Source organism: Crinia signifera, chromosome 6, assembly GCF_055691185.1.
Source record: "Crinia signifera chromosome 6, ASM5569118v1, whole genome shotgun sequence".
Taxonomy (NCBI): domain Eukaryota; kingdom Metazoa; phylum Chordata; class Amphibia; order Anura; family Myobatrachidae; genus Crinia; species Crinia signifera.
In genome coordinates this window covers 168896078-168908753 of record NC_139222.1, presented here as the reverse complement: position 1 = coordinate 168908753, position 12676 = coordinate 168896078, and the positions used below count along the sequence as shown (strand labels likewise).

General features: G+C 43.7%; 1 long non-coding RNA gene across 1 annotated transcript in view; it reads right to left on the bottom strand.

The window, feature by feature from the left end:
- Positions 1-4562: 4562 nt before the first annotated feature.
- Positions 4563-12676, bottom strand: part of LOC146007146 (uncharacterized) — a 56602-nt gene continuing 48488 nt past the window's right edge. Inside the window, exon 3 of the long non-coding RNA XR_014444254.1 lies at positions 4563-4722. This is a non-coding gene — a long non-coding RNA (uncharacterized LOC146007146). The remainder of the gene's footprint in view (positions 4723-12676) is intronic.

The window sequence follows — 12676 nt, the reverse complement described above, 5'->3', positions numbered from 1 at the left end:
AGAGAGAATTTGTCATTCTTAGGTTTCACCGGGGCATCTCTAAGGAGATCCCCCCTGTCCAAAGCTCCAGTCTGAATAATTTTATCTTCAATGAATGAAGGATCGTAACCACTCTTCAAAAAATTCTTAGCCATATTGTTAGACTGATCGCAAAAAGTCATTTCATCTGTGCAGTTACGTCTCAGTCTTTTCAGTTGACCCCCAGGAATTGCATCGAGCCATTGGGCATGGTGACAACTGTCACGTTGAATGTATGACTGAGAGTCTGTTGGCTTTCTAAAAGTTTTTGTTTTAATCATCGCGTTATCAATAAAAATGGTTAAATCTAGAAAGTCAATGCTGGCCTTATCAACGACAAAACTAAGGTCGATATTCCGATTATTAGAATTAAGATGGTTACAGAATAGGATCAAATCTTCATCGGAACCCTTCCAAAAAAAGATAATGTCATCTATATATCTCCTCCAGGACACCAGGTCCGCCCCGTACGCATTATTGGACCAGACCACGTCTTTCTCCCACTGGCCCATGAAGATGTTAGCGTAACTAGGGGCGAACCTGGTGCCCATGGCGGTTCCCGTTTTCTGTAAATAAAAAACCCCTTTGAATAAAAAATAATTATTACTTAAAAAGAATTATACCCCCTCCATTAAAAAAGACTGTAAATCAGAATTCAAAGTGCTGGTGCGTAGGTATTCCTTCACTGCTGAAAGGCCTATCTTGTGGTCTATAATGGTATACAAAGATTTAACGTCTGCAGTGACCATAGTGAGCCCTTCAACATATTCGATAGTAGGAAGGAGATTTAAAACACTTTTTGTATCCTTAAGGTGGGAGGAATTCGATAAAACTAATGGTTGGAGATGGTGATCAATGTATTCGGATAAGTTTGCCGTTATAGAGTTGGTCCCAGACACTATCGGTCTTCCTGGTGGGTGGGTCACACTCTTATGCACTTTAGGCAAAAGGTAAATGGCAGGTATGGATGGTTCTTCATTATACAAGTATTTAACATTTTTTTTTCATCCAGAACTCCTTTTTGTCTATATTTATCTAAAAGGTTTTTTAGTTTTTTCTGGATGGCTTCCGTCGGGTCAGTACGTAGCTTCTGATAAACAGACCTGTCCTCGATTTGGGACAGAACCTCCTTCACATACCAGTCTCTATCCATCACGACAATTCCACCGCCTTTATCGGCGGGTTTAATCGTGATGGATTTGTTATCGCCCAGATCTTTCAAAGCTGCTTTCTCTTTCAACGACAAGTTATATTTAACCCTGTTGGGTTTGATATTTTTTATATCCTCCTGTACAAGGTTACTAAAAGTCTCAATATAGTTCCCCTTCACATGTGCTGGAAAGAACAACGACTTTGGTTTAAATTTGTCATAAATAATATCCGACTCTATCTGTGTAGATGTGGGTTGTTCGGATTCTTTAGACAAGAAAAACTTTTTAATACACAATTTCCTCACAAACTTGTGTATATCAACGAAGGTTTCGAACTGATTTAGATTATGAGTGGGGGCATACTTGAGGCCTTTTTGTAATACACTCAATTCTAAAGGGGATAAGACATGTTTGCTAATGTTAAAAATCTTAATGGTTTCACCTGTATCGGATGGCTCTTCTGGTTCATTAGATGGAACTGGTGGTGCACCCCTCTTGCTCTTGTGTTTTTTCCTTTTTCTAAAGATCTTCTTTTTAGTGCCGCCCCTTTTGCCCCTTTTTGTAGCAGGTTTTACGGTCAACGTCGATGATGGTCGACATCTCTCCCCCCTAAAAAACGCACCCTATTGGGCTCGTGTCTTAAGGGATCATATCTATTCCTCATATTGATGGGAGTGTGAATCTCCCTATCTTCTTGGGAAATTCTGGATCTGGTGTTATGATCCTCCCTGGGCAACCAGGAGTCATTAGAAACAGGTGCTCTCTGGGATACAGGATATTCCGGGGTGAATCTTCTATTATTCCTCCCCCCTTCGTCCCTGTCCCTAAATCTCCTTTTTATTGAAAATGGGGAATGAGCCCTCCAAGGAGGGTTACCTCTATTGGCAATGTTACGTTCGTAATTAGGCCTAAACGAATTGGGGGATCTCCACCTTTCCCTAACGGCCATTCTGTTTTTTCTCATTCTTACAGGGGTACGGTTTCTTCTGACTGGGGGGTCTCTTCGATGGGCATTTGAGTTCCCATTCCTTTTATTGGAGAAATGGGGATAACCTGGACTATGGAGATCGATTTCATCTTCTACTCCATCGTCTATGTCCTCATTAGCCACTCGTTTATCCCTAATGAATTTTCTAATTTTTCTGTCTAAAAGACTTTTCTCTGATTTTTTTATAGAGAGTTCTATCCGTTTTTCAAGTTCTTTATATTCGGGAATATCTTTAAAAGGGCTGATGAGGTCCTTAGATTTCTTAATTTCTTCATCTAATCTATTGAGTTCACTCTTTCTCTCCTGTATAATAAGTTCTATTAGTCTGAATGAGCAACTGGTAATAATTTTTTCCCAGTCATCTTTAAAGGAGACAGAGGAGGACTCAAAAGTGGCATGTTTATTGATCTGGAGACCTTTGGGGATGATTTCATGTTTTAAATATTTTTCTAAGGTGACCACCTCCCACCAGATTTTATTTTCTTTAAGGAGTGTTGTTTCAAGTTTTTTCATAATAGTCTCAAGATCCTGATCCAACAAGTCAATATGGTCTCCATCATCCCTAAATAATTTCTCTAAGAGAGTTTTACGGTGGTCTCTATAACCAAACATCTAGGCAGCTCTGACTGACCAACCCTGTAGGGGTAAACAAATATACAACAAGAAAGATTGGGTAGGTCTGTCAATGCGCCAGGCAGCCCACTGGTGGGTACACTCAACAGTGGTAACCCTTGTTCCACTTAAATATAGAATGCAGAAAAACAATAGATGTGAGTGTTCCCTCCACAGGCGCCAAACACAATGTGAAATGGGGGAAAGAGCAAAATAGCAAAATACACCCCTTAAGGATGGGTAACGGTCCTCTTCTCCCAATATCGGACAAAGCTAATAGTATTGAATCAAACAATACCGTACGTCCCTCCTGGTGGGTGGCGTCTCCTCTTCTCCTAATTTAGACTGCAATAGCTGATGCTAACAGAGTTCACCGTGAAGGATGCCGGTGGACCTGGAGACTTGTCCCCAATGGGTTAACTCCAAGGAATACCCAAAAACGAGGGAAAAGATAATAGTGCAACTCCACTTTTATTTTTCAAGAACACACATAATAAACGTAAAAAAGAGGACAAAAAGATAAAACAATGGCCAATTACCACAGTTGGTGGAGAACTGGATGGAAACAGCTCTCTATCTGCGCTTTTAAATGAAGGTCAACCCGGAATCGGCCTCCACAAACAGGCAGGTAGGTATCAGGTCCAAAGTCCTTTCAAATGTCCCCTCCAAATGGTAGCTGGGAACTCCAAGCGCGCTTTCGACCGTCCCTACGGTCTTTCTCAAGGAGAGTGCTCCCAGCCACACTCTGCACATGTTAAATCCAGAAGGATAACCAATCAGAAAGTCCTTTTCCCGATTGGCTAATCTCCAGCCAATCGCAACATAATGACACAAACCACTAGAGAGAAAAATACACATAAAATTCGGGCTCCAGAAAATTAGAACTAAAGGTCCCAATTACATCTAATAAACAGCGTTTTCCCTGTATCCGCCACTGATGATGATTAATATCGTATATGACTGTGTTTAAAAGCGGAGAACAGATTGCACCGTCCAGATGTATATCTGCCCCACTTCCGGTTTACAAGTAGTCTCTATTTTGCTAAAGGATCCGGCCGGCAGACAGATCCTGCCGTCTCAGCATTAATTCGCCCCCCTTCCGGTTTCCACAGGCGTTGTATATGTTGCTAGGGACGCCAGGTCCGGATAGTGTGCAGGTAAGCGGAAGCGCACGTGCCCCGCTTCCGTTTCTCGCGTTGTGGAAGCCATCTTGGATGGGGACTGTAGCTGTCACATAAGGTGCACGATTTAAAGTGCCAGATAGGATCGTTTCATAAGCGGTCCGCCTCAAAAATACAGAGGAATACACAATTAGATACAAATATATAAAAAACAGAATATCATAAAGACATTAAAAGCATTAAAAAGACTGGTAGGTAAAATATAAAATATACAATGTAAAACTATAAGGAAAAAATACCCCACTAGGACATATAATTATAAAAACCATTTCACTTCACTTGCTCTTTCCCCCATTTCACATTGTGTTTGGCGCCTGTGGAGGGAACACTCACATCTATTGTTTTTCTGCATTGTCTGTGAGCTAACACACCGGCCTAACCCCAACCTGACCTCAACCACAGTTCTTACCTTCGGACTCCACCAGGATTCTGACTGTCAGTGACTGCCGTGATCCTTTCCGCATCCCATACATAAATGCATGTGTATTTATATATGTGTCTATGTTTATGTATATAGTCTTCAAACACACATAAACATGTATGTGTGTTTGGTTTTACAAATTTGGTTTATTATGATGGTTTCATGTTTTACATATCAAGATTTTGCTTTCGCTATGCAGATGGTTATGCTGTTGGACAGTTGGGCAATAAACTGTGTGCATATTGATGAGTCCATTGTTATCTCACAGAAGTTTTTGTCTTTCTCTTTGTCAAGCATGGTTCAGGTACTTTGCTGTCACATCTTCTATCGGCATGTAAGTTTCTCTCTGGTCTGTAAAATAGCAGGAACAGGTGAATATGCTATACAAATTGCAAGCAGGGCAGAAGACTATACCAGCATTGAGGACAGAAGAGCTTCCTGTTTGCAGAAGTAAAGTTGGTACTTGTGTAGTTTCACGGCGCCAGTGTGGCGCCGTGCGTCTGAGTCCCCTTGCGGGGCTTGCTTCGCTCGCCCACGCTGCGGGCTCGGTGTCTCGCTACGCTCGCCACACTATTTAAAATCATCTCCATGCCAACATGGATAGTGGGGGTATGAACTATCCATGTTGGCATGGAGTTAAGTTACTTTTTTTAACATAGTTTGTGGCGGGCGTAGAACCCGGAAGTAGCTGGCGCCGTGAAACTACACAAGTACCGAAAAGTTTATTGTAGATGCAATAATGGAGGAACAGGGAGAACAAAGATTGTGCCTGATTCTGGGTCACATGCAACTTTTGTATGTGGCCACATCCAGCAATTTTTAATTTACTGTACATACAACCCAGGCTACAAACACATCTGTACAAAACTACAAAAATCTCAGCATTTCAAGCAACTCCGACGTTTATTTGCAGATGCTAAATGCCCGTTTCTGGGTAGCAACTGGATGGCAACAATGGAAACGAACCAAGGCATCCATCTTGCGGGTATGTCATGGATGTGTAACCAGTTTTAGCCATTTTTCTAAAACCTTGCGTATGCATTCTAGAAGCCAAATTCAGACAGCTGTCCAGCACCTGGCATTGGTAGTTGTTATAGTTAATGATAATAATGACGGTTGTGTGATTGCATAAATGAGTACACATTAGGATCTGTGAATAGTCACAGTAGCATTCACTTTCTCATCCATTCATATTCAGAATGCAGCTGTATTTGGTGACTCACAGTTAGAGATACTATCTCTAGCATGGTTACTTACATTTAATTTTACTTAAATCGATTTCAGAGTTCAAAAGGGATACAGTATTACAGCTTCTAAGGACCTCAATTTAATATGCAAAATAGACAATGGTAAATAGTGTTTTTAGACACCTTTGATGAGATACTAACAGCAATTATGCCCATTAGCAGTGGATGCCCCATGGCAATCGAATCCCCCCCCCCCTTCAATTTATCAAATCTTATGTGCCTGCCTCTGAAATGAGCGCCTCTTAAGTTTAACATTTTACCAACCAACAGTCTATGATCTGAAAAGTTTTATGTGAATCTGATGTCTATAGTTTAAGTACTTTCAGTTATTATTGGATGCGTTATATCAATACAGTATTTTCTCTATAGTCTTTAATGTAAAGTTTTTGTTTCTTTGAGTTGGTTCATGTTTTCTATCTTTTGGAAACAGTTTCAGAAGCTTGATTGTAATTTCCTTTCAAGATGAAGTGAATATTACTTTGATCCATTGTTACGAGGCACCAAAAAAGGAGCAATGACCATAAACTGCTGCCTACTATGCCTATTTGGTAATCTGGCATTGCCCACTAGTGTACACAGTGTCTAACACCACAGATTTTTTTTTTTTAACATCAATATTTTATTGAGAGATATTTAAATTTTTTGGGGGAGGGTTACAGAATACAGGGAAAGGGGGAAAGTAAGGGGGGGATACATGAGGGATTTGGGATGGGGGGATACACAGACTCTGTACATACATAGTCAATAATCGTCATACAGAACATAGTGAAAAATTTAGTAAACCTAAACAGGTACCGCCGGTAAAATTTCAACCAAAGTGACGTAGATTAAATCTATCTGGTCCAGACAAGTTTAACGGAGTAGCTAAGCCAATAACACTATTGCAGTAAACACAGGTTGATCCTAGAGTGGGGAATAAGGGTTCATGGAGAATTTGTAGGGGGGTCCTGCGTCTCGTTAAGGCTAAACTGAAGGGGGTCACTCTGGGGAGATTTGGGAGCGTGTGATGTACCCGCTCCAACGGTGATATATACATGCCATGGCAACCATCGAGCTGTGAAAGAAGGCGTAGAACTGGAGTCGGAAGAATATTGCGTTTCCATGGTGTAGTTAAAATTGAGTTTCTGAATCACTTTTGAAAGTGGGGGAGGGGTGGGTTGCTTCCAGCACTGGGCCAGGGCTGCGCGGGCCGCAATAAATATGTGGCCTAGAACATAGCGTTTATTAGGTGCGACAATGTCAGGGAAGATATTGAATAGGGCTATTAAGGGGGTGGGCATTATTGCTGTATCTAGGACCTGATTTGCTAAGTCAAATACATCCTTCCAAAACACAGTGAGGAGGGGACAGGACCAGAATATGTGGTATATATGGCCTATGTTACCACATTGTCTCCAGCAAAATTTGGAGCATGAGGGCCAGAAGGAGTGTAGTCTAGCTGGGGTTAAATATAATCTGTGTATCAGTTTAATGTGCATCTCGGTATGGTTTATACACTTTGACATGGTGTAGGAGGAGAGAAAGATTTTGGTCCATTGAGCATCTGACAAGGCTATGCCCAGGTCCGCTTCCCACTTAGATTGTGCATTTGATTTAGTGGGATTTGGGATGTCTTGCAATAGTTTGTACCAAAATGTAACATCTCCTTTAATGTTTGGTAGGTTAAGGCGGGAGTAGATACGTGAGTCAAAGTTGCCAGGTGTGTTAATGAGATTAGGAGCAGTATTCCACCAATGACAGATTTGAAAGTAATGTAATAGTTCGGATTTGGGGAGAGAAAATCTCTGCTGGAGAGCAGAGAAAGGGAGAACATACTGGCCTTCCAAAATATCTCCTAATTTAGATATACCTAATGTGATCCATATAGCCAGATGTAAGTTGGGTATTAGTTTGGAAATTGTTCTTAATGAAATTTGTGGGAGTTGAGATATGGGGTGGGGGAGTCTAGTATTCAAGGAGTCCCAGATTGTGATGGAGGCCCTAGTGGTTGGGAGAAGCGAGGGGAGATCAGGGCGGAGTTGTTTAGGTAATCTAAGCAGATCGTCTATTGGAGTCGAGGCATGCGATAGCTCAGGGTCCACCCACCGTGATTCTGATTGCGTTTCGAAGAAAGATTTTATCTGGGCTAGTTTACAGGCATCGTGGTATAGTGTCAGGTCTGGGAGGGTCATTCCACCTTTGGCTCTGGGGAGAGTCATTCTAGAGCGGGCTAGTTTGGGGGGTCCAGAGGACCAAATGTATTTGAGCATAATTGAGTTGCATGTGGCAAGCTCTTTTTTGGGGAAAATGTAGGGGATCGTGCGGAAGAGATACATAAGTTTAGGTAGGAGAGACATTTTAAAGGCAGCCATGCGTCCCATCCAAGATATGTCAAACGCAAGCCAGGATTTAGAGAGGGTTACTAGTGAACTAAGAAGGGGAGGTAAGTTAACTTCAAAGACTTTCCTAGTATCTGATGGGATGTTTATCCCTTGGTAGCGTATAGACACTTTCTGCCAATTATATGGAAATTTAGAAGATAAAGTTGAGTATGAGTCCGCTAAATTAATTGGTAGGGCATCTGTTTTGGTGGTGTTTAATCTGTAGTATGAGGCTTTACTGAAACTGTCGAGAATGTTGTGTAGGTGGGGTAAAGTACGCAAGGGGTCAGAGATAAAAAGTAAGATATCGTCTGCAAATAGACTCAGCTTATGTGAAGAAGAACCAGATTGAAGTCCGGGGAAATCAGGGTCGGCTCGTATTTTGGAGGCGAGAGGCTCGATAGATAGTACAAATATCAATGGAGAGAGGGGGCATCCCTGTCTCGTTCCGTTGGCTATGGGAAACTGATCTGAAAGAAAACCATTACTGAACACCCGGGCCGTGGGGGTACTATACAATGCCAAAATAGATGACATAATCTGATTTCGAAATCCAAATTTAGAGAGGACGGCCTGCATATATTCCCAATTTAAGCGGTCAAAGGCCTTCTCCGCGTCTAAGGACAGCAGCAAAAGGCCCTGATCATCCATAAGAGAGTCAATTAAGTTGAACACTCGACGTGTGTTGTCCGATGATTGTCTCCCTGGGACAAACCCCGTCTGGTCCGGGTGTACTAGCATGGGCAGATAGTTTTTAATTCGGAGAGCTATGAGTTTTGCAAATAGTTTAGTGTCGCCGTTCAACAGGGCTATAGGACGGTAATTCTGACAGTGGGCCGGGTCCTTTCCCGGTTTGGGTATGGTTATTATTTGTGCTTCTAGAATTTCCTTGGGAAGAGATCCTAAAGAGGTGATGGTGTTGAAAAGATTAGTTAAGTAGGGTGTGAGGGTTTCACGATAAGTGGTGTAAAAATTATTGATGAATCCGTCGGGACCCGGGGCTTTACCTCTAGGAAGTGATTTAACAGCAGCGTCCACTTCAGATTGAGACCAAGGGGCATTAAGGACTTCTAATTGATCATTGGTCAGGGAAGGCAAATTTACTCCATCTAGAAAGGAGGAGATAGTGGCGTTGGAGGGTTGGGGGGTGTCTCGGTCTAGAAATAGGTTATATAGTTGTGAATAGTAGTTAGCAAACTGGTTAGAAATATCCTTTGGGTTCAGAAGTTTCTCATTTGAGGGGGAATGTATGAGCTTAATTCTATTTTTAGCATGTTGCATTCTCAGTTTGCGTGCTAGCATTTTCCCAGACTTATTTCCTGATATGTAGAATTTTGTACGAAGTCTGTTCAAGGCTATTTGGGTCCGGGCCAGGAGCATTTTCTGCAATTGACTACGGGTTTCCGAAAGCTCTTTCCTTAGGGCAGCGGAAGGGGAGGATTGATTCCTACAGTCTAAGTCTTTGATTTTGTTTTCTAAATCTGTTTGTCTTTGAATGTTTTGTCTCTTAAGGGCAGCCCCAGCCTGAATAGCAGCGCCCCTGGTAACCGCCTTAAAGGCACACCAATGCGTAAATATAGAAGTATCTTGGGGAGTGTTATTGGTAAAGTACGAAGAGATGCTGTCTGAAATAATTTTATTGGGCAATGGGTCGGTTAGCAGATGGGGAGCTAAACGCCAGGGTCTAGGAGGCATATGGGAGTTATTTAGCGCCCATTTCCACAGGATCGGGGCATGGTCAGACCAGGTGATGGGGAGGATGTCTATGTCCTTGGAATGTTGAAGGGTCCATTTGTCACATAAGAGCATGTCAATTCTAGAGTATGAATTGTGAACGTTTGAAAAGAAGGTGTATTCTCGGCCCGATGGGTTATGGGTTCTCCAGATGTCATATAGGTCGAATTCTGTCAGCATATTACGGAATGCCAAGGAAGGGCCTGAGGGGGTAGGGAGCCGAGTTGTGGAAGGTTTGGAAGATTTATCAAGATATGGGTTTAATACTAGGTTGAAATCTCCCATTATCAGTAGTGACCCCTTGGCAACTTTACGAATTAGAAGGAGTAATTTACGCAAAAAGGAAATCTGGTTGGAGTTGGGGGCATACACTGAGACTAGAGTAACCAGTTTGTCATCTAGCAGTCCCGTCAAAATCAAATAGCGCCCGTTCTTATCCGCAGTGAGGGAGTGCTGGGTAAACGTCACTTTACTGCTGAAAAGAATGGCTACACCATTACGCTTAGACTGACCATTGGCGTAAAATCCTAGAGGATATCTATTGTCTCTAAGGATGGGGGGGTTTGCCGAGGTAAAGTGAGTCTCCTGTAGGGCGATCACGTCTCCTCTCTGTTTATGGAAAAAGGTGAGGGCAAGTTTACGTTTGTTGGGGGAGTTCAGTCCCTTAACATTTAAGGAAAGAATCTTAGTCGCCATAGGGCCATACGGACAAGATGATGGGTGAAGTGATCCACAGATAGTGGAGTGTTAGTCTGGTATGTAGGGTGCGCATATTTTGAGGTACAAGACAGAGTCTAGTGAGTAGGAGGGGGTTTTGACTTAGAGGGATAGTAAAGAGAAAGTTGAAAAGGAGAGGGAAAAAAACAAACCAAAACGGTCCATTATATCGGACCGACATGACTACTGCAGGGAGAAGGGAGGGGGAACAAGTGCAGTAGTATAGGAGAAGGAGGGGGCTTTGATGGTGGCCTAGCGCCACCGCCCATGTAGGCCCCACATTAGAGTCACTAATTGGATAACATATCTGCAAAACTGGTGCAAAACTTGAAAAATAATATAAACCATTAACGTATCTATCAATCATGCCGACTAACAGAAAACAGTATTTATCTTAAAGGCAAGACAAAAGGCATGGTATGTTTAAACAGACAGTAAATCTAGTAAACTAACGGCTGTAATACTTAGCCATGGGGTCAGACTCCAGGGTGCGGAGAGAAATTGTCCAGGTAAGGGACATATGGATCAACATGCCACGTATGGGGCAGTGGAGTAGAGTAGTCTCTCAAGTGTCCACCCATTCCGTTCGGGGAGCGGGGCCCCGTGTAGATGAGGGTGGGTGTTTTACCGTGATGTCCCATTCTGAAAGGAGTGCGGTTCCTGCGTCAAGGGAAGAGATGGTGTGCGTAGAGTCTTCGTGGGTAATCAAAAGCTTCACAGGGAAACCCCAACGGTAAGGAATGTCGTTGGCTCGTAGGGCTGCTGTAATCGGGACTAACGCTCTTCTTTTGGCAAGTGTCATGGCGGAGAGGTCTGGAAAGATCTGTAGGCCTCCCAAGGTGTTTGCTTCTCCGGCTGATCTTGCGGCCCTCAAGATGCGCTCCTTGATGGTGAAAAAGTGTACACGTAGGAGGGTGTCTCTGGGAAGAGCTGAGGAAACTTGTCGAGGTCTCGGGAGCCGGTGGATACGGTCGATCAAGAGGTCTCTATCTTCCACGGAGGGCAGCAGTTTTCTGAACAGTGCGATGACATAACCCTCCAGTTCAGGGTTGGATACTGAGTCTGGGATCCCTCTGATTTTTATGTTGTTCCTCCTAGACCGGTCCTCGAGGTCCGCCATCTTGTTTTGAACTGCTTCGATTTCAGCCTGTTGTTGATCATAGGAGGAAAGGAGGTCATTATGGGATGCCACTAGTTCCTCCATTTTTCTCTCAAGGTGATCTGTTCGGTTCCCGACAGCTATCAGGTCGGTCTTGACTTCACGAATCGCAGTTGTCAGGTCTCTAGTCAGGTCCGATTTGAAGGTAGACAATATCTGACATAGTAGTCCAGCTGTGAGCGGGGTGTCTGGAGCGCAGTCGACGCCTGCCGTTGAAAAAGACAGGCTAGAGCTGTGCGCAGGGGTGTCAGCTGCCAGCATTGCCACGGAGGTACCTGGGGATGTCCCCTGGGCCTGTGTGGTCCTTTGTGCAGGGAAGGAGACCCGAGGGGTAGGGACTCCTTTAGCTTTCTTAGGAGCCATCCCAAGCTCTTGGAAATTTAATTATTATTATATATTTTTTTTTTTTTTTAATATTATTATTTTTTTTTTTTTTTTTTTTTTATTGGGGTTTGAAAGCAGTGTTGGTCAGGGTTACACGCACTAGAGTAGTAGAATGGAGCCTGTTCATGCAGAAAGTATGAGGGTGTGGGTCACATGGGCGGTGACATGACAGAGCATAGTATCACATCAGAGTGGAGTATGCCATTGTATCTTGGACAGGTGTGATGCAGACGCCTGGGGTATGTTTAATGGCGAAAAGCGACCTGCTAGTGCAGGAGGGGCCTGCCGAGCACCTCAGCTCTGCTAGTATGAGAAGGTGCCGGTTGGAAATTCCTGGGGGGAGAAGACTTCTACCCAGAGCAAAGGGCCAGCCGTAACTGTGGGAGAGCGGGCTTCGGTGGGTGTGGTACGCGGCCCAGTCTGAGCGTCACAAGTTGTGATGTGGCACAGGGTGTTGGGCAGGCAGTGAGAGGCTGACTGCTGCCAGACCTGCCAAGCAGGATGTCAGTCCCGACCAGCGTGGGATCACACTGACCTACTGGGCAGTACCAGGCACTGGGAGAGGCTGGTGGAGATGATCCGCCCGCACAGGGGCAGTCTAGGGATCACCAAGGGCCACACACCACCCAGCAAAGGGAGTGGGTGCCACTGCTGCTTCCCAGCGTTTCAGTAAGGCAGAGTCTATAGGTAGGTATTCTGAATGG